Raw genomic sequence first — 24,446 nt, 5'->3', positions numbered from 1 at the left:
CATTTTGTTAGAATTTTGTTAGAATTTTGTTAGCATTTTGTTAGCATTTTGTTAGAATTTTGTCCACGAATGACAAGCTCAGTTAAAACCACGTGATTTTTAAAATATACATCTGTATAGTTTACAATTACCTGCATGTTATATACAGAGAAGACAAGGAAATAAAAATTCGCGAGCTTTTACCTACTGCCTTAACAAACTTAAGCACACTAACATATTTGGACGACAGTGTGTCGGCCATATTGGTACTCGGTGTTCTAGTTACGGGGAGGGAGGGGAAATGTTTTCTTCAGCAAAAAGTCTGTACCAAATGAAGGAAACATCGTGGTATGAAGCTAAACATGAAGCTAAACAGCACGGTATGAAGCTAAACAAAACGGTAAGAAGCTAAAGAACATGGTATGAAGCTAAATAAGAAGCTAAACAACACGGTATGAAGCTACACATGAAGCTACACAACTGTACAAAGCTGAGCCACTCGGCCCTGTTCTAGGCAAGTTTGTCAGTTTTTGGCCTGAGCCGTTTCGTCAATTGCTTTTGGTGGGGTAATGCATCTGAGATTGGTCGGCCCGCCCCCCGGGCACGTCATCAACAATGGCGGGCAGGGAGATGGGAAAAGTAATTGGGGCAATGTTGTCACACCCGCCAACACGTTCAGTAGGCCTTCATGTGCTGCATGGAGCTTAGACATAGAGCTCAGCATGGAGCTTAGACATAGAGCTCAGCTCAGTAGAGCTTACAGTATGAAGAGCGCAGACAAGGCCAAGGGGCTTAGACATAGAACATAAATATTGAGCTATTCACAGAGCTTAGAAATAACATATTGAGCTTTTTCGCAGAGCTTAGAAATATAAAGAGCTTAGGTATAGAATCAACTAAAGTCTAGACACTTAACACTATTTGTATACAGGTACACAATTCCTGTTGTTGATTTAGTATTTGTAAATAACAGCATGATCATCCCATATTGCAAGTTCCCACTGTCAAACAATGCTTCCATTATAATACGCACAACAAATGTGCGCCACATACAGCTGGTGCACCACAAAAACAGCGCGCGACATTACATCAGGTTTTAAAATAACTAGTCAGAAGTTTTAGACAAATTTAGCTAGATTTTAAGACGGGTAAAATTTGTCTGATTTCGAGTCCCTATTTAGATGGTAACACAAAACTTTAATGCATTGTTTCAACACACATTGTTTCTGTTGTCAAAATACAACTCTCTCTCTCTCTCTCTCCCCCCCCCCCGGGGCTACATTTGTCACGTGGTGCTCAGAGCACCAACAGAAGCAACATTTGAAAACTGAATTCTAACACGGCAGGTGTCACCTGAACCAGACGACACCGGTAATTTAACCGTCCAATTTTTTTTTCTCAACCCCGACACAGGAGAAACTGTCAGATAAACAGTCTTTTGGCTTGGGATCTTGGTGTGTCACGTTGGTGTGTAAGTGTAACGTTGGTGTGTAAATGTGTAACGTTGGTGTATACATGGGTAACGGTGTGTACACGTGTAATATTTAGTTGGGCATGTGAGTACACGGATATTTTGTACATAAGAACCAAGTACAACCGTGACATTCACATGGTGTAGAACAGCGTGGTGACACGAGTGGCAAGTGTTCTATACTCTCTTGATCCCCCCACACACACATCACGATGTTTCTCTCCTACCCCCACACATCACGATGTTTCATCCAACATTCCTTATTTGTCCGGCAGCATGAACACCCCATCAGCCGGCGGCTACCGTCCCTTGACGCCGACGCGTTAACAGCCGTGTCCGTACGACGGCCGTCCACCAAACTCCATGTCACGTGATCATCCTTACATGACCTAAGTATCCACAACCGCTCCCCCTGGTGTCGCAAGCCGCTGTATCACTGCGCCCTGACGTGATCGGAAGGACTTCCGGTCCTACATCTCCGATCTGTGAGATTATTTCCCCTGGCACTCCCCGAGGAAATAGATGGCGCGGTTTGCCGTGTAAGGAGATCTGCCGGTCTCATCTGCCGGTCTAATCCCCACAAAAGCCGGACTCAACCATTTGCAGGGACGTGGCTGTGTCTGGTCTCAAGGCTTCCTTGACCTACTCACGTAGAGCCGGCAGTTATCCGGCAAGGTGACCGGCACTTCATTTAGTTAGGCCGGACCACAGCACGTACTGGCGACAGCTGAGTCCAAGTTGATCAGGCCGTGGTCAGGATATTCGTTACACGGTGGGGTGGGTCTACAGGGGTGGAGGTTGTCTAGAGGGGTGGGGTTGTCCAGGGGAATCGTTTGTCGTTTCTAAGTCACAACTCCGTTTACTGTAAGCGGGTTGTCTAGAGCCGAACACATCCAAGTTTCTTCATCGCGTAAAGGCCAGCCGTAGTGAGGTAATTGTCGACCATACTGAAGGAAGCGACAACCAAATAGAAGGATGCGACAACCATGTTGAAGGAAGAGACAACCAAATGGCAGGATGCGACAACCATGTGACAGGTTGCGACAACCAAATAGAAGGATGCGACAACCATGTTGAAGGAAGCGACAACCAAATGGCAGGATGCGACAACCATGTTGAAGGAAGAGACAACCAAATGGCAGGATGCGACAACCATGTGACAGGTTGCGACAACCAAATAGAAGGATGCGACAACCATGTTGAAGGATGCGACAACCAAATAGAAGGATGCGACAACCATGTTAAAGGAAGCGACAACCCAGTGAAGTTTGTTCCCTCATGACCCCCCCCCTACCCCATGATGTAATCACAAAGCTCATCAAAGATATCACCGCAGGGCCGGCTCGAGCTCATTAACATAAACCGTGTTTGCTTGATGTGACCTTGATGGGACCTTTTAATTTAATAATTTCTCAAGTACTTTTGTCCTTGCTGCTTGACATTGTAATCAGGTCCTTAATGGGGTCAAAGAGCAGCCCCATCTTGGGGTCAAGGGTCAAGGGTCGGGGGAGGGTGTCTGTGTGCAGTAAATGTTTACCATCTGTACCCCATGAGAGAGGATGGAACCTGTACCCGCTACACAAAGCCCGTATCACATCCAGTGAGTTGTCAAAGTTCCGGGAACATCGCAACAGGAACTGACGTAATCTGGACAGATCTGAGCCGTGCTGTCAAGAAACGGTTGGAGATGACTAATCACGTGATCTGTACGGAGATAAGACAACAGTTTGTCTTCTTCTATTCTCTCCGCCTCAATAAAGATGGTTGATTGTTGTGTTAGACTGAGTTGTGTTGCAGTAAAATGTATATTTAATACGTAATGATGGCAGAAAGACGGGGCTAAGATGGATGGCCTGGTAAAGGTAAATTAGGCTTCATCTAGCAAGTATCGGTGATAGTACACCAAGTCGACTAATGTTGATAGGTAGGCTATTTCACAACAATATGTTCCAGCTATTTTTCACATTAGTAAGATTAGGCGATTATATAAGCGAACTCTATTCCACCTGCCACGTGGACCGTCATTTTGGAATGGCACTTCAGTTATTATATACGGTTACTTGCGGATGTTGTTAAGATAACTAAATGATGTAAAGTCTATTAATAGAACCAACAAACATTATCTTTTTTGTTCCATATTGTAACCATTCATCTTTGATAATTACTGTAACAATTCATCTTTGTTTGCTATTGTCACATTCCTCTTTGTTTGTTTTGTTATTTACACAATTCATCTTTGTTCGCTAATGTAACAATTCATCTTTGCTTTCTCCCTATAAAAGCTGTCCCCAGTCTAGATTATGTTGCGTAATGAAATCTAAAAGAAGCGCATCAGCCTGCTATAGCATGAATAAAGCATGTAAGGGAGGGGGGGGGGGGGAGGGGGCCGACGTCTTTCATTCCGGGGAGAAAAATATCCACAGAAGCATGTTCTGGGGTCACGAGATGGAGGGAGGGTGGGGAGGGAGGGTGGGGAGGGGTGTGATAGAACGCCAACTGGAAGATTAATTTCCCCATGCCAAAAGTTCAGAGAAACCAGGTTAGGTGGCGGGGGAGGTCGTGACACAGGGATCAAACCTCACATTTGTGTGGCTGTTTGTGTGGGTGGGGGTGTGGGTGGGGGTGTTGATGTTTGTGGGAAATGTTAGATGGGAGGGTGGTGGTGTTTGTGTATTGCCACAGACTTACCAAATGGTTTTAGGTGTTGTGGGTGTTGATGTGGGTGGTGTGGGTACTGCTGTGGGTGGTGTGGATCCTGCTGTGTTGGGTGGTGTGGTTGTTGCTGTCGTGATGTGGGTGTTGATGTGGGTGGTGTGGGTGGTGTGGGTGTTGATGTGGATGGTGTGGGTTTGATGTGGGTGGTGTGGGTGTTGCTGTGGGTGGTGTGGGTGTTGATGTGGGTGGTGTGGATCCTGCTGTGGGTGGTGTGGATGTTGGTGTGGGTGGTGTTGATGTGGATGGTGTGGGTGTTGATGTGGGTGGTGTGGGTGTTGATGTGGGTGGCGTGGGTGTTGATGTGGGTGGTGTGGGTGTTGATGTGGGTGATGTAGGTGTTGATGTGGATGTTGCTGTGGGTGTGTTTGATGGTTTATTGGACACCGGCACCTAGGGGTAAAGACAGTAGATAATAACACCATCAAGGGTGGGGGTTGAGATGGTGGGGTTATGTGGGTGGAGTAGAGTGGTTTATTAGTCCAGCGAGGGGACACCAGGTACATTATGGAGATGATGGCCAATAAGAAATGGACTCTATTAGTCCTGGGCCTACGACTAACGACTAAATGAACTCGACCAACTCATCAAAAACACATGAAGTTTCGGACAGTCACGTGATGCGGCTAATTAGATGCACGGGCTGGTGGTTTACGGTCAGACGGGGGGTGGGGAAGGAGGGTGGGGGGGGGGGGCTTATGTCGATTGTTTCTGGGACGTCGTGATTTAAGTCAAGCTCCAGACAAGATCAGGTCAACGTACGAAGTTTCTGGAATAAACTGGGACACGGGAAGGGGTCGCAGTAACATCTTGAGTTAGCTTGTAGATCCATGACCGTTAGGTCATACGGCTAGTAGATCAACACAGTTAGGTCATACGGCTAGTAGATCCACGCCGTTAGGTCATACGGCTAGTAAATCCACACAGGTCATACGGCTAGTAGATCCACACCGTTAGGTCATACGGCTAGTAGATCCACACAGTTAGGTCATACGGCTAGTAAATCCACACCGTTAGGTCATACGGCTAGTAAATCCACACCGTTAGGTCATACGGCTAGTAGATCCACACAGTTAGGTCATACGGCTAGTAAATCCACGCCGTTAGGTCATACGGCTAGTGGATCCACATCGAAAGGTCATACGGCTAGTAGATCCACTCAGTTAGGTCATACGGCTAGTAGGTCCACACAGTTAGGTCATACGGCTAGTAAATCCACACCGTTAGGTCATACGGCTAGTAAATCCACACCGTTAGGTCATACGGCTAGTAAATCCACACCGTTAGGTCATACGGCTAGTAGATCCACACCGTTAGGTCATACGGCTAGTAAATCCACGCCGTTAGGTCATACGGCTAGTGGATCCACACCGTTAGGTCATACGGCTAGTAGATCCACACCGTTAGGTCATACGGCTAGTAGATCCCCGACCGTTAGGTCATACGGCTAGTAGATCCCCGACCGTTAGGTCATACGGCTAGTACCTGAGCTTGGACCCAATGTAAAACACAAAACAACAATAAATATAGATGAATGTAATCATCAGAAGCTTAAGACATTTTCGACGAACAGAAGCAGCTGTACATTTGTTCCGGCAAGTAGTGAGTGCCGTGAATAATTAGGCTTAATTGAAGCAGCCAATCATTAGTCCCAGCCACCCACCTGAGACAACCACCTGAGCAGGTATGAATGCCCCCCCCCCCCCCCCCAAGATAAACAAAACGTTCGCACCAAGGCGGTTGGCACCAGCCCGTTTCAAACACGGGGAATTAGCGGCAACGGCAGTTCTAGAGCGTAAGAGATAATCCGCCGGTATCCTTAATCCGCGGGTATCTTTAATCCGCCGGTAACTTTAATCCTCCGGCGACTAAGAGGCATGGAGCAGGTACAACAAAGATCACGTGACTGAGGCCTTGTATGTTTACGTCCCCTGTGTGGCTGTTTTGTGTGGCTCTGTGTGTGAACAGTGTGGGGTGTGGGGGTTGGGGTGAGGTGGTGCGCTCTAAAGTCCTGTGGAATATCAGGTACAATGTGACAACCTGCCCTCGATTGGTACAAACTTACCTCGGCCTCCATTAGACAAAGACACCAGCCATAAGAACTTGAACAAAAGAAAAGAGAAACTTGGTTCATGTATGCAGGAACCAAATCATGAACATCTCCCCTAGACTGATGTAAAAATGACATCAGAAAGTGAACAACTCTCCTAGACTGATGTAAAAATGACATCAGAAAAAGAACAACTCCCCTAGACTGATGTAAAAATGACATCAGAAAAAGAACAACTCCCCTAGACTGAAGTAAAAATGACATCAGAAAGTGAACAACTCCCCTAGACTGATATAAAAATGACATCAGAAAGTGAAAAACTCCCCTAGACTGAAGTAAAAATGACATCAGAAAGTGAACAACTCCCCTAGACTGAAGTAAAAATGACATCAGAAAGTGAACAACTCCCATAGACTGATGTAAAAGGTGTACATCAAAGATGTGAGCCGGCAACTTGCAGATGGCTAAACATGCAGGCCATAAAACGTAAATAACTGTACCGTTAAAAGTAAATAGCTACTGACATTAAAGGTGGATAACTCTCTGTGAAGAAACATCAGCGAATTAATTGGCCCAGACCATAGACCGTGTATGGACAGAGCTCTTTGATCAGGTACATTGAAGGTAAACAATCTTTTCTTTCAATCAGGATGTAATCAAATTTTAAAATAAATATATTTCTTTCTGCAATTCCCTACGTTCTCTATCTCTAGGCTCAGATGTAGGTGTCCCTGAGCCTATCCAGCCACTTTGGTTATCTAGCATAGTTTGGGATGTGTTTTATTTGTGACAGTCCCCACGCTGGTCTTGGTTAGAGAGCTCTAGGTGTTCCAATCATACTGACATGTGGTCTGTCATTCAGTCATCTGACATGTGGTCTGTCATTCAGTCATCTGACATGTGGTCTGTCATTCAGTCATCTGACATGTGGTCTGTCATTCAGGCATCTGACATGTGGTCTGTCATTCAGTCATCTGACATGTGGTCTGTCATTCAGGCATCTGACATGTCGTCTGTCATTCAGTCATCTGACATATGTTCTGTCATTCAGTCATCTGACATATGTTCTGTCATTCAGTCATCTCACATGTGGTCTGACATACAGGTTGGTTAGAACAACCTGCAGCTGTGATGTCGAATTTGTGGTTGTCTTCTGATGTTTAGTAGTGAGGTAGTTGACAATGAGTGGCTGTCATGGTGTGTTTGTCATGGTGTGGCTATAATGGTGTGGTTGTCATGGTGTGGTTGTCATAGTGTGGTTGTCATGGTGTGGTTGTCATAGTGTGGTTGTCATGGTGTGGTTGTCAGGCCTGTGTGAAGGTCCACACGGTTGAGCTAGTACTGAAGTTCACCGAGTGCACACAACTTTCAGGGCGGGTAGAGCAATTGGTGGGCTACCAATCGACTGGCTGGGTGGATGTGTGTGTGTGGTGGGGGTGGGGCTGTGTGTGTGTGGTGGGGGACTGTGTGTGGGGTGGGGGTCTCTCTAACCAACCCGCGTTTAGCCGGCCTGACACAACACTTGAGAAAGCTGAACAAAGACGGGCGAGAGAGTTTATAACGTTCGATACATTTCACAATCATCGCCTGCAGGCACTTGTCAGATCGATGTATTGGCTAGCCAACACGCTCAATGCCTGCTCATTCAGAAAGTATTTTAGACCAAGTTAAAGCCTAATCAAGCAGAAGTGAGTGCTTTATGTTCTCTAAAGGTCGACCGTTAAGTATACAACTTGAGGGAGGGGGGGGGGGCGACACGGGGTGCATACCAGCACATTGGTCAGCACGTCACGTGATGCGTAGGTTAAACTACGTCATCACTGTGGTATTGACCATAACATACGATCCTAAGAATAACAAATTATTTTACCCTCCCTTTTATTTTATTTTTTGAGAAAAAATCCAAGACATTCGAGGCGTGAAAACTAAGATTCGCTGAGCCGAATGCTCATGTGTGCCCCAAGTTTCCAGAGATTTGAGAACCTTTCAGTTCGTGTAATAGAGTTTAAATGTCAGCTTTTGACGGGGAAAAATGTTTTGGGGTATTTGTATGCAGGAGCAGTCTCGCACTGGGAGGTTTTCTCTAATCGACACGTCGCTGAGTTTTTCTTGACGTCATCATTGGGGGGGGGGGGGGGGAGGGGGGGAGATGATTGCAAGGAACAACCTCCCGTCATGCACGCGGCTTCCTGCAACCACTCAACAATCAGGGGGGGGGGGATTCAAGCGGCCGGTGGGGTGCATCAAAATGTCGTGTCGGATAAACATGACATTGACAGACAACATATTGACAAGACACGTCCACGGACATGAGACCCACTAACGTGTGTGACCAATGCAGACGTGACTGCAGCAGGTTAAGTCGTACGCCACGTCACACCATTAGCATCTCACCACTACACAGTGTCTCACCACTACACAGTGTGTCACCACTATATCACGTTTCAAAACTAATCAATGCGTCACTACTATGTCACCACTCACTACACAATGTCTCACCACTACACTAAGCCTCACCAATAATTACCAAAGTGTGACGGACAATTAATTGGAATCGATGTGTATTAATTTCTAGTATTCGATTAGTTGAACATTCGAATACCAATACTATGGACACGCACGAAATATCAATACAAAAACGTAACAGGGTCGATATTTTATTTTTTGTAGAGTGGTTTGATAATTAGACATTATTTTTTTTTAAAGATCAAATGAAATCTTTAACGATTAGAGCGGGGTATGTCATATGATAGTTGTCAACTAATAAAGATATAGGCCCAATGGTCAACTGCGCATTGCCCATATCTGAACCGTAGTCAGGTACCCAATACAGCTGGGTAAGCTCAGCTGAACTGACCACAATTGGTTTGACGTCTGTTTGAGAGCCAATGACATCACGCGATCGGAGTCGAAACGAATTTGCTGATTTTACACCTCCATGTTAAACCACGTGGTCTTGTACCGTCGACTTCCGGCCCCCGTCACAGGCCCCTCCCCGGGGGACCTGTCACATTATACAACCGCATCCGGTCACGTCACGACGCATCGTGTCACGTGACTCAACCCCGGCCGGTCACGTGACCTAGTTTAACATTATTTACCCGAGCTTTTAAACGCCGCGGCTCAGCTGAGATCAAAGACCGAGCCACCCCCGGGGGGCACGCGCGACCCACGGGCAGGGTCCACGGGCTGGTAGCTCATCGTTCTGTAAGTATTAAAACCCCATCAGCCCACGGCCGTATGGGCGGAGATAACGTGAACAAAAACAGCACATTAAAATAAAATAATTTTGTTCCATAAATATTTGACCCGGATGTGATCTCACACATTAATCATGTTGACGTGCAGCGTCACTTCCGCTGACGTAGTGTGACGTCAATTATGACTGATGCGCTTCTTTAATTGATTTATTATTACAAATTTTAACCCTAATTTAATGAAATATTGTTTTAAGGCGTTTTTTATCTTGATACGTCATCACGTCTGTTTGATGAGCTATAAAAGACGTTTACGAGGATTAAAAAATTATCGTTAATCCTACTACGAACGTGCACGTACACGAACCACTTCATGATTTAATCCATACATCAAGTGAAGCTGAAGAACTACAAACATGAACGCTAAATTCTACCATAAGAGTAAACGATTGAGGACAAATTGTCCTGAAGGACTAAGTCCTCTCGGCGTGCATCGATTGAGCGATTATGGTGGTGAGTGCTCCATAGATGGCGCACACTCGTCATCGAGCGGGCTGGTATTGTTCGAGTCGGCTTCAAGTACATCTCGAATGTTCCAGACTGAGACAGAACAATGTTTGTTATCCTAGATAAGACACGCTAGAGCTCTTTCCTGGTTCTAATAGGGTAAATTGGTCATCTTTTTGTTCGGTCCGCCATTTTGTTGGTTCCATCCGCCATTTTATTTTTTCTGTCCGCCATTTTGTTGGTTCCATCCGCCATTTTGATGGTCCTGTCCGCCATTTTGTTGGTTCTATCCGCCATTTTGTTAGTTCTGTCCGCCATCTTGTTCTGTCCGCCATCTTGTTCTGTCTGTCCGCCATCTTGTTCTCTCTGTCCGCCATCTTGTTCTCTCTGTCCGCCATCTTGGTGCTTGACGTTCTTTCTGAACTATTTAAAAAGCCATCGAGGGATACGACGGCCGGAAGTGGAGGCAGGGAGAATTGAAGGCTGCTGGGATATTTGAAACTCTTATTTAGATACAGCTGACAGCTTATCAGTTACGTGAGAGCCGAGGAGGGGATGGGGGAGGGGGTAACTGTCATCAGTAATTAACTTTTTCCCCAATCCATCGCCAGGTAACTCAAGTAGACATGACTAGGTCAAGAGTTGGCAGAAAATTGATTAAAATTTTTACACACAAACATTTTAAACGTAGATGGTCATTAGAACAACATCTAACAATTTACACATCTTAAACAGCTGGACTACCATCACACAAGTACAACTAGACTACCATCACAAACCTTACAACTAGACTACCATCACAAACCTTACAACTAGACTACCATCACAAACCTTACAATTAGACTACAATCACAAACCTTAGACTACCATCACAAACCTTACAACTAGACTACCATCACAAACCTTACAACTAGACTACCTTCACAAACCTTACAACTAGACTACCATCACAAACCTTACAACTAGACTACCATCACAAACCTTACAACTAGACTACCATCACAAACCTTACAACTAGACTACCATCACACAATTATAAGTAGACTACCATTATAAACCTTACAACTAGACTACCATCATAAACCTTACAACTAGACTACCATCACACAATTATAAGTAGACTACCATCATAAACCTTACAACTAGACTACCATCACAAACCTTACAACTAGACTACCATCACAAACCTCACAACTAGACAACCATCACAAACCTTACAACTAGACTACCATCACAAACCTCACAACTAGACTACCATCACAAACCTTACAACTAGACTACCATCACAAACCTTACAACTAGACTACCATCACAAACCTTACAACTAGACTACCATCACAAACCTTACAACTAGACTACCATCACAAACCTTACAACTAGACTACCATCACACAATTATAAGTAGACTACCATTATAAACCTTACAACTAGACTACCATCATAAACCTTACAACTAGACTACCATCACACAATTATAAGTAGACTACCATCATAAACCTTACAACTAGACTACCATCACAAACCTCACAACTAGACAACCATCACAAACCTTACAACTAGACTACCATCACAAACCTCACAACTAGACTACCATCACAAACCTTACAACTAGACTACCATCACAAACCTTACAACTAGACTACCATCACAAACCTTACAACTAGACAACCATCACAAACCTTACAACTAGACTACCATCACAAACCTTACAACTAGACTACCATCACAAACCTTACAACTAGACTACCATCACAAACCTTACAACTAGACAACCATCACAAACCTTACAACTAGACTACCATCACAAACCTTACAACTAGACAACCATCACAAACCTTACAACTAGACTACCATCACAAACCTTACAACTAGACTACCATCACAAACCTTACAACTAGACTACCATCACAAACCTTACAACTAGACTACCATCACAAACCTTACAACTAGACAACCATCACAAACCTTACAACCTTACTCCCGTTTCGTGACAAGCTTGAAGCAAATATTTCTCGTAATGTGAAGTATCGAAGTGACTAGCTAAAATAAATACAGTACAATATCTGACTTTAAAACTGGAGGATCGACTTACTCATACATTTTACAATATTCAAATAATAAAAAGGCATAAAATAGACCCAGCATAAAAACATTTCCAATAACAAGCTTTTTAAATGAACTGAAAATAAGAAAAAGTTACGTTTGTTTTGGCTTAATATTAATAGCAAAATAAATACGTAGGCGCATATGTATTGAAGACTTTTCAGGAGCAACCAACGCTTGTTTTAACCTAGAGTAAGTTTATTTTCTTATTTCAGTGCATTTAAAACGTTTTGGCAATTACGGTTGTTGTGTCTGCCTTATCTGTAGAAATAAAAATCCACCTTGGTGAGTTTCAGGGTGTATTGAAGCCATATGTGTAGTACATCACTACTGTGCCATTGTCTAACTCCCCTCCACACAAACCATCTTTGATCACTTCAAATGTTCCCATATCGGAACCCAATAATCCCCTGGACATCCAATGTGGAACTCTTTGTCCTGAGGCCACAGCTAAACAATTGCTGAAAGCGACGCGCGAATTTCGTCACTGATGAGCGACGTTTGGATCTCCACAAACCCAATAAGATTAGACTCGGGGACCGGCGGGCTGTTATTGTTGGGTAAGCCGGGTTCGCTCAAGCGTGGCCGACTTAAAACGCGAGTGGTGAGCGACGAGTAGACATGTATCAATGCCGACACGGTTCACTGAGCGGGAGATATGCGCCTGGTCATGTGACAGGATCCTTTACAGCTGGTGGCTGAACGTGTCCTTATCTAGTAGCACCGTGACAAGCTTCACACAGTTGGTACATTCGATCTTCTCTAGTTGGGGGTGCAATTTGTGACAAGCTTCACACAGTTGAAACATTCGATCTTCTCTAGCTGGGGGTGCAATTTGTGACAAGCTTCACACAGTTGGTACATTCGATCTTCTCTAGCTGGGGGTGCAATTTGTGTCAAGCTTCACACAGTTGGTACATTCCATCTTCTCTAGCTGGGGGTGCAATTTGTGACAAGCTTCACACAGTTGGTACATTCCATCTTCTCTAGCTGGGGGTGCAATTTGTGACAAGCTTCACACAGTTGGTACATTCGATCTTCTCTAGCTGAGGGTGCAATTTGTGACAAGCTTCACACAGTTGGTACATTCCATCTTCTCTAGCTGGGGGTGCAATTTGTGACAAGCTTCACACAGTTGGTACATTCGATCTTCTCTAGCTGGGGGTGCAATTTGTGACAAGCTTCACACAGTTGGTACATTCCATCTTCTCTAGCTGGGGGTGCAATTTGTGACAAGCTTCACACAGTTGGTACATTCGATCTTCTCTAGCTGGGGGTGCAATTTGTGACAAGATACACGTGTATGCTGGGTTGTGTTGGGGGGGGGGGGGGTAAGCTGGGGTGGGGATGGCGCAATGCAATTAAAATATGAATACACATGCAGAAACGGAAAAGTAGAAATGGAGGCCACTCGCGGGGAAGACATTGTTACATACCAACATACAGAGATACGCCACCAGAGGGCGCCCAAGTTTCTATAAACCAGAACACGTGACCAACCAATAGAAATAATACATGGTTGGGTGACTTAAATGTCAGAAAATATTGATAATTTACAGGAAATGTCTTTAGCTTACAGTTAAGAAAATATTGATAGTTCAGAGATCAGAAAATACAATTTCAATAATCAGAAAATGTTGATTGTTTAAATTTCAGAACATTTATGTTCACAGTTCAGAGATTAGAAACTAATCAGAGAATCGTAACTAAACTGCAAGCGGGTGGCGGAATCGATAGCACGCAGGCACCGGAAGGTGAATACAGAAAGTCAAACCGGAAGTCGTGTCTGACCCATATTCTTGGCAGATTTTACCTGCTAGTTCTATCACTTTGTGACAGTATCACAAGAACCCTTCTCACGCATGTCACATTTATTATGTCACTAGCTTATGTCATAGTTGGGCTGAATTAACTTAATTTTTTTCCAACGGCGAAGGTGGCATCGAAATGTTATACACTATATTCACTAGGAAAACAAACAAAATATGTGTCAGGTGTGAATATTTAGTGGTAGTTATCTAGTACTATGTCAAGATTTACGCAACTAATCGGATGTATGTCCAGATTTACGTTACTAGCCCGGATGTATGTTCAGATTTACGCAACTAGCCCGGATGTAATCTAAGATTTACGCCGAGAGCGTAAGAGGACACTGCAGACGACACTGTGCAGACGACACTGTGCAGACGACAAGTTTCTCATGCAGACAAAGAGCGTGACTCACTCCTGGCGCGCGCTCCTTTCATCTTAATTACACGTGGTCGTTAGGCAACTGATTTGTTGGATTGTGACGTCAGAGCTGGTTGATTTGTTGGAAAAGTGACGTCAGAGCTGGTTGATTTGTTAGATGTGTGACGTCAGAGCTAGTTGATTTGTTGGATGTGTGACGACAGAGCTGGTTCATTTGTTGGATGTGTGACGTCAGAGCTGGTTCATTTGTTGGATGTGTGACGTCAGAGCTGGTTGATTTGTTGGATGTGTGACGACAAAGTTGGTTGATTTGTTGGATGTGTGACGTCAGAGCTGGTTCATTTATTGGAAAAGTGACGTCAGAGCTGGTTGATTTGTTAGATGTGTGACGTCAGAGCTAGTTGATTTGTTGGATGTGTGACGACAGAGCTGGTTCATTTGTTGGATGTGTGACGTCAGAGCTGGTTCATTTGTTGGATGTGTGACGTCAGAGCTGGTTGATTTGTTGGATGTGTGACGACAGAGCTGGTTCATTTGTTGGATGTGTGACGTCAGAGCTGGTTCATTTATTGGAAATGTGACGTCAGAGCTGGTTGATTTGTTGGATGTGTGACGACAAAGTTGGTTGATTTGTTGGATGTGTGACGTCAGAGCTGGTTCATTTGTTGGATGTGTGACGACAGAGCTGGTCATTTGTTGGATGTGTGGTACACCTGTATGACACGGTTTAGCCTAGACGTGGGTGGAGTAGCGACTAATGTAGTGACAAAACAAACACAAAATATCAGGCAATTAGAGGACTAGCCAACATAATTTAATGTGTGAATGTGTTTGACTGTGTGAGTGTGCGAGATTGTGTGTGTTTGTTTGTGTGAGTGTATGTTTGTGTGAGTGTGCGTTTATGTGTGTTTGTGTAATTGTGTGTAACACCAGACATTAAACTAATGAACAGACAGATGTAACGAAGAGTTTTATAGAAAATATCGGTAAATAATTCATGGGCTGCGATGGTGGATGGGAGAAACACGGCAAGACAACAAGAAGGCGTAATTCACGGTATTATCTCGTCATACACTGTGACTCAAGGTATTATCTCACCACATGTTGTGACTTAAAGTATTATCTCACCACAAGTTGTGACTCAAGCTATTACCTCACCACAAGTTGTGACTCAAGCTATTATCTCACCATAATTTGTGACTCAAGGTATTATCTCACCACAAGTTGTGACTCAAGCTATTATCTCACCACAAGTTGTGACTCAAGCTATTATCTCACCACAAGTTGTGACTCAAGCTATTATCTCACCACAAGTTGTGACTCAAGCTATTATCTCACCACAAGTTGTGACTCAAGCTATTATCTCACCACAAGTTGTGACTCAAGCTATTATCTCACCACAAGTTGTGACTCAATCTATTATCTCACCACAAGTTGTGACTCAAGGTATTATCTCACCATAGGCTGTGACTCAAGCTATTATCTCACCACAAGTTGTGACTCAAGCTATTATCTCACCACAAGTTGTGACTCAATCTATTATCTCACCACAAGTTGTGACTCAAGCTATTATCTCACCATAGGCTGTGACTCAAGCTATTATCTCACCACAAGTTGTGACTCAAGCTATTATCTCACCACAAGTTGTGACTCAATCTATTATCTCACCACAAGTTGTGACTCAAGGTATTATCTCACCATAGGCTGTGACTCAAGGTATTATCTCACCATAGGCTGTGACTCAAGGTATTATCTCACCATAGGCTGTGACTCAAGGTATTATCTCACCATAGGCTGTGACTCAAGGTATTATCTCACCATAGGCTGTGACTCAAGGTATTATCTCACCATAGGCTGTGACTCAAGGTATTATCTCACCATAGGCTGTGACTCAAGGTATTATCTCACCATAGGCTGTGACTCAAGGTATTATCTCACCATAGACTGTTTTTTGTTGATATCTTAACAATTGGTTTGTTTTTAAATATTTATATTGGCTCGTTAGTCGGACAGTCACACGTTTATACCGCAAGTTTAGCTTTAATCACAGCAGTAAACTGTAGCTTTTTGGTGCTCCTGTAGGTCTGCAAATGTTTTATCACCAGTCTAGTTAGGACAGCTGGAACCTTCTGAGCGGCAACATTCAGACAACGAAGGAACTACAACTTGCCTACATTTAACTTACCCACCACCGATACAACAGTAGAAGCACCAAAATAGTAAGATCAAATAGTAAGCGGCGCCAAAATTAACAGATCAAATAGTAAATTTAAAGACGTTAAGGTTCGCGAAAAACTCAAAAGCTAGAGTTGTTCAAGTGGTGTGGTCATATTGTTGTTCGGTTGTTGTCCTATTATAGTCCTTTTTTTGTCCTATTTTTGTCCTATTGTTGTCCTAATGTTGTCCTACTTTTGTCCTGTTTTTGTCACCTTTTTAAACGCTAGATTGATGGTCACATGACCTGAATAATAAGTCACGTGATTTCCTGTTTCAACACGTCTAACACTTAACAAAAAAAAAGTCGATGAACTGTCAGCCCCTCCCCTTCCTGCTTTGAACCCCCCCCCCTCCCCAACAAAAATCACATTACATATCTGTTTCCACGTGTGTGAAATATTACCGGATATTGACCCCGCCATTGGCCAGGTTTCTCACCAACTGCAGGTTTTAAATATCAGAAAACAGAACTACACGCAGCCAAGGCGTGTACTCGTGATCTCTCCCCTCTATACACGCAGCTAGGGAGCGATCCATCCACTCTATACACGCAGCCATAGCGTGTACTCGTGATCTCTACACTCTATACACGCAGGGAGTGATCTTTCCATTCTATATACACGCAGCCGGGCGTGATCTTTCCACTCTATACACGCAGCTAGTGAGTGATCTCTCCACTCTATACACGCAGCTAGGGAGTGATTTTTCCACTTTAACACACGCAGCTATGGCGTGTATTCGTGAACTCTACACTCTAATTAAAGCTGAGGTAAAATTTAATTACAGACAGGCCAGTTAATTACAGCACGTTACATATAACACCGGGGAATTTTGTGTAGAAATACGAGCTGTGGGTGGAGCCTTGCTATTGGGTGGAGCCTTGCCCTGCTATTTAACCAGTCGGTGAGATTCGTTTTTGGTAGCCTCGTGTCTCATGGCATAGGATAACAATATTTGTAAATCACACACTTTCATAGCAGATACATTTTATGGCATTATTTCAGTCAACTACTTTTCAAAACTTAAATTTACTTGACTCTTTTGTCAGGTTATTTCCCCTTAGTATGGATATTTTTCTTGTTATTTTCCCTCCCTCAACTAGTTTTCCCCTGTACATGGTATATTGTCATGTATCTTCCTCTTTACTTGGTTATTTCCCCTATGCATGGTTATCTCCCATTTCTCTAGTTATCCCCCTTTGCTACCCATAGGGCCGCAGATCAGAAGTGGTCAATACCGCGGCCTTGATGAATGTACACACCAATTCTTACCGCCTTAAAAAAGACCGGTATTACAGTAATTATTGCGCTGAGATTTTTTCTTAAAGTCCCATTAACATCCAGGGGTCTCCCGCCTGTCATGGCAGAAAAATGATGACCACCGACCCCTGACCTCAATTATTTCCCCACCCCCAGGGGAGGACATCTATCTTGAGTCGCCCGTAGAGATAAACGTGAGTCCACTTACCGCCAGCACGCGCGCCGTGAGCGTCGATCGTCCAACAGGTCCTCACGTGCAATCTGCAAGGAAATAAGCACCACAGTGAGCGGGCGAAGAAGATTTCTGCATTAAATAAACAACATCATTACACAGCGATTTGTGCGAGTCACTAGGCTGAGGAGAATTTAAACCAGCCCGTTCATTGGATAAAAAAAAAAAGTATGACGTGTAAAAATACGAGCGGAAAGGAAGTCAGAAAAGAAAATAGCGTGGGAGGAATACAACAAACTTCGTAACGTCAGAAGTCTTTTTTTTTCTTGACTGGATTTACATGCGCTTTATAACAACTTAGAGTGAGGCACCATTTACACAACAAATTTACACTATATACACGTGTGAAATTTAGGCGCGATTTACAATAGATTAATTTAGATCCTTTATACTGGCAACGTTTAGACGCAATCTAAACTAGTACTCTCTAAATGTAGCTAGATCTTGACAAACTAGAAAATATAAATACAGGAATTCTTTATACAGAAATTCTCGAAAACATAAATGCAGCACATTTATGTTGTAATTCTAGTTTTAAATCTATAATCTCCCCTCCACCGTCCCTCTGCCCCCCCCCCGACTATTAGAATAAAAAACGTGAAATCTTGTAATTGGCCATGTAATTGTCTCCAGTCTTCCTGTGCTTACAAGTTACGCCGGCAGCAAATTACAGGGATGATAAGATGGTAAGTACAGGGCTACAGTCAGGTGGGGCTAATTCAGGTGGGGCTAATTCAGGTGGGGCTAATTCAGGTGGGGCTAATTCAGGCGGTTCTAGCGCCACAACCACAGGGGCTCCTGCAGGGTGGCAGGAAGTCTACGGCAGGGTGTTTGGGGAGTCTGTTGTAGGGGGAAAGAACGTCTTTTTTTAAGGGGATATGATGTAATTGGTAAGGGGTGGTCGGACGTCTACGGCAGTGTGCCAAGACGTCTTCAGCAGGGTAACAGTGACGTGTACAGGCAGGTAACAGTGACGTGTACAGGCAGGTAACAGTGACGTGTACAGGCAGGTAACAGTGACGTGTACAGGCGGGTAACAGGGACGTGTACAGGCAGGTAACAGGGTCGTGTACAGGCAGGTAACAGGGACGTGTACAGGCAGGTAACAGTGACGTGTACAGGCAGGTAACAGGGACGTTCTAGTATGATGACACAGCGTGTTCGGTCAACACCAGGCGAGTGGAGAAGTCACATGATTACAGCTTAACATTGTTGGATATTTTACTCTAGTCATACGTAAATGTCATAGGTAATGTTAAAGTCGTCGGAAATTTAGAAAGTCATGATTCATTTTGAGCCATTGATTTTTAAATGTATGTCATTATAAAATTATGGGTGATTTTAGTCATATGTAACTGTCAACTGGATTAACGCATTCAGATTAGTTCTGGGAGATGAATGATAAAGTTGAGAAAAGAATTGACTCCATGACGAGAGGTGTGACGTGTACGACAGCAGCACCACTGGCTTATATCTGTACTGGTGGTGATCACCGCCACTTGAAGCATAGCACTACAGCCCTCTCTAGGCCGCATCACTCCACCAACAGCACATCTCGATGGCAGCAACGTTAGATCTTATAAGATTTTTTACACGAAATGGTAGCACTACGGACTTCACAAGATGCAGGGCCGGACAGCATTACGATGACGTCTTGAGCTACATCAACGAGCAAAACTATTCTCTCTGCATGACGCAATGAACATGAATAATTCACAGGGCACGTCACAATTACGTCATAAGTACTTCGAGTCTAGATATTTCGAGATGGAAGGCACTAAGAGATAAAGAAGACCGCAACAAATGTTAACCATCATGAGCGTAATGTAGGAAATAAATATTTTACGTTGCAATCTGGACGAAGACTTTCACAATAATTAAATGGACGCAGCTAACAAGTCAGCTGTCGTATCTAGGTCAATGATGGACGCAATGTCGGTGTATTGGGGTCAAGAGGGGCTTTAGTGTAGGAATGTCAATACTGACCACAGAAGTGACCACAACACTGACCACAGGACTGCCCACAGAAGTGGCCACAAAACGGACTATAGGACTGACGACCGGACTGCCCACATGACTACCCACATCACTGACCAAAATGCCAGTGTTGTTATACTTGAACTCAGCTGTACTGGGCTCTTCTACCGCCAGTGCTGTTCCTCCAACAGAGCTGTACCCAATCGAAGTTAGCCTCAAGCTTACAACATGATGTACCCCTGTAGCTAGCCCCATACATTAGTACAGTACTTGAGTACACTTTAGTACCACAAGCATAATTTGAAATCAATACTTTAAATCACATTTTAGCCAGTATGACGTAGAGCGACAGTTGGGCCCAGTCCCCTAGCGCTCAAGGCTTCTACCAGATTACACTGTTGTTTTCACCCTATTAACTATTCATTTAGTTAACAATTTTCTCCCAGGTCCCGTGAGACCTCCCCCCCCATCCCCAGGTGCCTCCCGCCCCCGAGTTTTACCAAACACACAACCCCCTCCCCCACAATCTCCCAGAATGTTGAAGACGACAAAATATTCGTAGTTTGGTGACGGTCAATATTTGTCGACTGTGTCGAGCGCTAAACGAGGGTTGTGGGTTCAATGAGTGTTTAGCACGTCCGCGTCTGAGTTGGCTAGCTGTATAGCTGGTCCAGCTAGCCGTATGGCTGGTCCAGCTAGCCGTATGGCTGGTCCAGCTAGCCGTATGGCTGGTCCAGCTAGCCGTATGGCTGGTCCAGCTAGCCGTATGGCTGGTCCAGCTAGCCGTATGGCTGGTCCAGCTAGCCGTATGGCTGGTCCATCTAGCTGTATGGCTGGTCCATCTAACTGTATGGCTGGTCCAGCTAGTTGTGTAGCTAGTGTAATCGAAGTTGTATATCACTACGGACTCTGATATCATATCGCTCCCCACCCCCACCCCAACACCCCGCCCCACCCCAACACACCACCCCACACAAGAACGGGGTCTTAGATGTTCTCATATTTCAAATGTTTAACCTTTGGATTAACGTGAGGATTAGGATGGACGTGACGATCAAATGATTACAGCTCGCGCAGATTAGCAGGAAGAACTCGTGACGAGAGCCACCGCCCAGCAAACACTGCGTGACGTAACTTCCGCCTAGGTGAAAAAAAAACAACGAATGAGCAGCTACTTCCGGTTGTGCCAGATTTTAGCGACAGTTGCACGAGTCAACAACCCCAGTCACTTAACATTTACTTCATTCACGTCGAGATTCAAAAAGGAAACATTTTTTAACTGCATTTAGCGTCTGCGAGTCTTCTCTCTTGGAGAAAAAAAAATGTTAACAAACAAAAGGTCAGCGTGACAAACGGTTGTCATGACATACCCACATGTTTCAATTGATTTTTATTAACTTTTGCTAATTCTGCCTAGCAGACGATCTTTAACCAAAAAACGTAGGGGGAGATAATGTAGGATAGCAAACACCATTTCACAAAATTCCGTCACTGAAATGGTAAAAAACAAAATCCTAGAAAATTCTGTCTTGCTACACAAAAACACATAGGGCGTTGACACTATAGCACAAACAAACAGGACAAAAGCACTACAACACATACAGGACAACACCACTACAAAACTAACAAACAGAACAGTGCCACTACAACACAAACAGGATAGTATCACTACAAACAGGACAGTACCACTACAACACCAACAGGACAGTACCACTACAACACATACAGGACAGCACTACTACTACACACTATAAACAGGACAGTACCACTACAACACAAACAGAACAGTACCACTACACCACAAACAGGACAGTACCACTACAACACAAACAGGACAGTACCACTACAACACAAACAGGACAGTACCACTACAACACAAACAGGACAGTACCACTACAACACAATCAAAATAGTACCACTACAACACAAACAGAATAGTACCACTACAAACAAGACAGCACCACTACAACACAAACAGGAAAACACTACTACATTACAAACAGAACAGTACCACTACAACACTAACAAACAAGACAGTACCACTATAAACAGGACAGTACCACTACAAACAGGACAACACAACTACAACACTGAAAACAAACATGAGAACCCTGCAAGACGGTGATCCTGAAATCCAATCGATCTAAACGAAGGGAGGTTATCCTGGAGATCGAAGTTTGAGCCACGAAATGCTAGCGGTAACGGAACTAACAATGAAACCACGGTTAATTAAAGGAAATCTTCTCAAAATAATTGGGTAATAACCACAGCAAGGCAATTTGAAGAAATCGAAATTATAATTTTTTGCGAGAATTACCGTCTAGAGAGACCCCCTCCCTCCCCCTCCCTGGAGGGGGTTGTTTAAACATGGCGGCTAATTGGAATCTTATTGTTGACCTGCTAATTGGCTGTCTAAACATGAATATTGACCATTTAAACACGATTTGATCCATTAGGTGAGTGATGTACAACTTATAAATATCTGGTTTAGTGAACTAAAATCAAACAATTAAATGACGTCGATTTATGGGCGATTTAAGCTAAATTGGTTACGGCAGTTAAATGTGATGACGTCATGTTTTATTGACTAAGATTTAATTAGTAGCAACTTGTTTACGGTGCATGTCTCCATAAAGTCTGACCACGGAATCGGAGTTACGTGGGTTCAAATCCCCGCTGGGCCGAGAATGAATGCAACAATTGCATTAGCAAGGTAACCGATAGATAGAGCAGAACAAATGTGGACAGGTAATTACGTTAGTGGGCGCCTAGCAGGTTGGTGCTAATCTGACGCGCTCCCATGCTCTAATTAGCTTATTCTGCTAGACGGAGTTCGGTGCCTACCAGCAGTCCGCGCTGTATTGCTCCGCTCGGGTTTAATTGTGTTTTAACTAAAAATAGAATTTATTATGCTCGATAGCCCTGAGGAAAATAAAAGTTTAAAAAAAAAAGTAAAAACGAAACCGGATGTTGATGAAATATAAAGCTTCCTAAAGGGAAACAAGCATGGAAGGTTTTGGCACAGCAAACTGAATCAAACGATAAACACGAGTCGTAAAACGACATTTTCTCGACCTTTCTAATTCCTAATGAAACTAACGTGTTTTGCTCCCCAAATAAAAGTCGCCTACGTCCCCGTGTTTACACGATTTTTTCCCCAGCTTTCAGCCGCTTTCAAAGATTTCCTCGCTTTTTTGCTTATCTCCCTTTCCGGGTTGGCCAATATGAAAACCCATCGATGCCGCTGATAAGGATAGGGAGGGTGGGGGATGGGTGGCCCTGGGTTAGATGTGGAATCGATCCCCCGTGTATTGACATTAGAGAACGGTCTTTAGACCCGGGGACGGGCGGCCAGGCAGAAATTGAATAAAGCGCCAGAAGTGGGGACCAAACTTTGTGAGCTTTTTGTCCAAATTAGCCCAGAGATCACTGCCCTGCTGCCGGAGACCTTTCTTGCCTGACCCCGGGCCATCCAAATAACGTAACGCTGAATGGCCCATGTGCTTAGTGGCCAGAATCTCGTCAGAGAGCTTGACCTGTCTTGGATCCTCAAGAAATGCTGGGTCTGTTTTGGTGACCTATTTCTAACATCTATTTGTTTCCGGTTTTTTCCCGTCTGATCTTGGAACTTTTAAGACGATTTCTTGTCGGACAAATCCAGACAAAGACATACAGAAACAGATAACTCTAGACAAATACTAACAGAAACAGATAACTCTAGACAAATACTTACATGAACAGATAACTAGACAAATACATACAGGAGCAGATAACTCTAGACAAATACATACAGGAGCAGATAACTCTCGATAAAGACGCAACTCAAGGATAGGCAACTCCTACTGTCACATGACTCCTCCACACATGGAGCTCAACCCAGCAGACGACAATCCGAATAGCTGCAGCCGATGAGCTCACTTGTCTAGCTACCATACCCACGTACAACTACACTCCTCCCTTAAGATTTGACGTATCATGTTAGAGTAAGCGATGAAATAAGTTTTCATTAAAAATGTAATGAGACGTTTTCAAATATTGATTGCTAGTCTAATCGCTACAAGAGCAAACAATTTAATTTAAAACCAACGCTGATGACGTGTGCTTAGTTAAGTAGATGAGGTGTACATCAGCGTACAGGAGACGTTGGTGTACGGGAGACGTGTGCAGTGTACAGATGTGTACAGTAGTGTAGAGGAGATGTGTACAGAAATACAGCCTTAAGTTACATGTGTACACGTACTAACAGTATCTGAGGTAATGTTTGAAATGACGTGTTGTCTAAGTCGTAATACATCATTAACGAGCAATTAGGAAATCGTAATCCAGCTTCCATCAACGTTGGTATAATTAATGTTTATTCTTGCCAATAGTTTTTGACGTTTTGAAAGGGTTAGCCTGGGGCTAGTTGAAGACGTCATACAAACATCATCGGTATATATACAGTCCGAAGTTGCTGAGTAGGGTAGGGGGGGGGTGACACAACACATCTTTTAACGATGAAGATGTGTCAATTGATTGACACGTGAATTACACATCAACCGATAAACACATG

The 24,446-nt window shown here is 43.9% G+C and overlaps 1 protein-coding gene across 1 annotated transcript in view; it reads right to left on the bottom strand.

Annotated features, from left to right (window-relative positions):
* The window catches only part of LOC131946144 (uncharacterized), a 75,096-nt gene extending 57,158 nt beyond the window's left edge, over positions 1–17,938 (bottom strand). Inside the window, exon 1 of the mRNA XM_059306801.1 lies at positions 17,894–17,938. The gene's annotated coding sequence lies outside the window, so the exon portion shown is untranslated. The remainder of the gene's footprint in view (positions 1–17,893) is intronic.
* Between the last annotated feature and the right edge of the window lie 6,508 nt (positions 17,939–24,446).

This window comes from Physella acuta, unplaced genomic scaffold (assembly GCF_028476545.2).
Source record: "Physella acuta isolate Inbredline_101_S28 unplaced genomic scaffold, ASM2847654v3 ptg000051l, whole genome shotgun sequence".
Lineage (NCBI taxonomy): Eukaryota > Metazoa > Mollusca > Gastropoda > Physidae > Physella > Physella acuta.
The sequence above is the reverse complement of the archived record's forward strand: the minus strand, read 5'-3'. Positions and strand labels throughout refer to the sequence as shown.